The sequence below is a fragment of the Acomys minous genome (genome assembly GCF_964271855.1).
Source record: "Acomys minous genome assembly, chromosome: 18".
Classification (NCBI taxonomy): Eukaryota; Metazoa; Chordata; class Mammalia; order Rodentia; family Muridae; genus Acomys; species Acomys minous.
Genome location: NC_140501.1, coordinates 56,027,921 through 56,031,022, shown reverse-complemented (window position 1 = coordinate 56,031,022; position 3,102 = coordinate 56,027,921).

The window sequence follows — 3,102 nt, the reverse complement described above, 5'->3', positions numbered from 1 at the left end:
CATCTGCTCTGATGGCCTCCTGAGGCAAGGCGAACAGTTGGAGACGGGTGTGGTGCCTGGCTTCCTGTATCCCTCCAACCCTTCTCTAAACCGTACCCAGAACCGGGCTCAAGCCTTAGAGCGCTTCTTCTGCTTAGAGATAGGGAGCTGCCCTTGAGGTTTTATTTATCAAGCCAGGCCCTGCTGGCAACTCAGAGGTTGAGGCAACATGGCTTGGGTGCGGGGGGCTTCAGGTACTGCAAGATGGCCCCGCATGTGTCTCATCTGGCTCCCTCCGACACTGCCTTTCTTGCCTCACCACAATGCTCACCTGCATCTGCATTCCTACCCCCCAGAGCTAATGGAGATGGGGCTAAACTAAGAGCAAAGGGCCTGAGGTATTGGCATACTTGCTGAAGGGGCCTGAGAGAAACCTTATGGGTACATGCTTGGAGATGGCTCTGGATGGCTTCCATACCCATCTCCTGTGGGTTATTTCCTGTGCCCAAGTCAGTGGCAGTGTTCCTTGGGTACAAGATGACAGTTGGGCACTCAGGAGGCAGAGGCAAAGGGATCTCTGGGAATTTGAGGCCAGCCTGGTCTACAGTGAGAACCTGTCTGGAAAATTAATTTTAAAAGTAGCTAGAAGAGCATATCTGTTTGAGCCTCCCTACAGGGCCTGATGATTCAGTGTGGACGTGTCCCACCCTTGCTACAGTCACCTGGAACAGTGTTTTAAGAGTCCTGTTCTGCCTGTGGGCCTCAAACTGAGCCAGTGTCAGGCCTAACTAGGTCACTCTTAGATGCAGTAATTACAGTTTGGGCACTGGTCTTCAAACAGGTCCTCTGACCAACAGTGTTCATGCCACACAGGAACTCGATAGGTGCCATGCCAGACCTACTTGGTCAGAAGTTTGGTTCCAGAGTGATTGTGATAACGCACTGAACCTTAGCCTTAGGGCTGCCACTTGCCCCTATCACACAGAGACTGGAAAATGACTCAGCAGGGGAAAGCTCCAGGCACGACTTACAGATAACCAGAGGCTCCTGAGAGGTGGAGAGCAGGCGTTTCTAGCTGTAATGGTGCTGGATATGGATGTGGAAGGAACCAGGTGGATACAGCAGAGATACTGTAGATTACACTGACAGTCAAAGCAGGCTGGGGATGTCTCGGTGGTACAAAGAGGCTTGTCCAGCATAAGGTTCAGTGCCCAACAACAACAAAATGGTGTGGGGAGGAAAAAAGGTCTGTCAGGTGTAGTCAGTATACAGAATGCCCAACTAAATTTCTTTCAGATAAATGGCTGTATAGAAATGTTCCATCCTAAATAACTGGATATAAATAAAACTGCTATCTGAAGTCCAAGTGGAGCTTGGCATCTTATTTTATCTGCCAAGGGGAAAAAGTCAGTTTCAGAGTATTTTGGAGTCTGTCCACCCCCACCCCTTTTTAAAGGTTTTTATTATTCATGTATTTTATGTACATGAGTGCTGTCTTCATGCACATCAGAAGAGGGAATCAATCTCATTATAGATGGTTATGAGCCACCACGGGGTTGCTGGGAATTGAACTTAGGACCTCTGGAAGAGCACGCAACCACTGAGTCACTGAGCCAGGGTCTTGTTCCGTCTTGTGTAGCCCAGGCTGACCTCCCTGAGAATGACCTTAAACCCTTGACCCTCTGCATCCACCTCCCAGAAGCTGGGATTACTGGTAAGAACCATAGCTTCTAGAAAGAAGGAACAGAGAGAGACATTTGTGCATTTCAACAGGGCTGTTCAAGGCTGGGCCTCAAATGACCTGTTAGTCTCCATGCCCCAGTGGTTCCCAGCAGTCATATTACAGTATGTGTGCTTACATATAATGCTGTCCCTCAGTGATGAAATCAGCATACACAGTAGGCTGACCAGGGGAAGAGTGTATCTACATGTCTCTGTGGTTTGAGTGTCGTCCCCCCCCCCCCAAAGGATCTTGTTGGAAGCTTGGTCCACATTATGGCAGTGGGGTGGCTGAGGCCCAATGCAAGGTGATTAGGTTTGGAAGGCATTGTCCTCAAAGGGGGTGTGAGGGGGCGACCAGTGCTGGTCTTCCAGAGTTAGTTCTGAGACCAAGCTCTGAGAATAATAGTAGCATGGCTCTTGCATTCAGAAGGCTGAGGCAGGGGGACCATCAAATTCAAGGCTATATAGACTTCCAGACTTAGCAATGCCTGGGCGTCGATTCCCTCGTTTCCTGTAGCATATGCTCTTCCCTGCATGTCTTCTCACCACTATAATGTCTTTTCCCATTAGGCCCTCCAGAGCCTACAGGTGGGGGCCACCTTATCTTGGATTTTCATTCTCCTAAGCTGTAAAATAAACCTTTTCTGGGTAAAGAGTTGGTCTCATGTGTCTTGTTACAGTGGGAAACAGGTCAGCATGTTTGTCTAGAGCCTCTCCACTGTCCTGCCTTGCAACACTTGTTTTCAGATACGTGGGAAGCCAGCGGCCATCCTGACAACGTAGCCGACTAGCCACGCTAGGATTCAGAACGAGGCTACCAACACAGGAGAACTGATCTCCCTTCCCATCGTCATTTGTCTTGAACCTAAAAGTGTGGGGAGGAAAACTAGAACAAATGACTGTTGACGTGGCTGGAGGCAATGCCAGGGGCAGGCCACAACAGCAAAGTGATGCTCCTGCCTGCTTACCCACCACGAGCGACATGGACAGCCATCAAGCCCTTCCCAGTCCTTGCTAACTGGCTTGTTGGGGTGACGGACGACCCTGTCCTAAGATCACTGTGCCATCTGCCTGGGCTTTCAGGTGAAGTACACCTGACAAACTTAGTCATTACAAGGGATTTCTAGTTTGTTATCTTGTGACATGGGGGATCTAGTCTAGGGCCTTGTGCATATGCCCAGAACACATAGGCAAGTGTTCTGCCATGTGAATTATATCCCAGCCCTTATAGGAGGAGCCTTACTGGAGGCCACCCTTCTGACAAGTGGCCAAAGCAGCTCTCTCTGAGTAAGAGAAGACAGGCCAGCACTCTTGGGAAGCTTAGCAGCATCACCTAGAACGACGGCGATTAATGCCTTCCACGGTCAAACTGATTGAGAAAAACAGGAACCAGACAGAAAG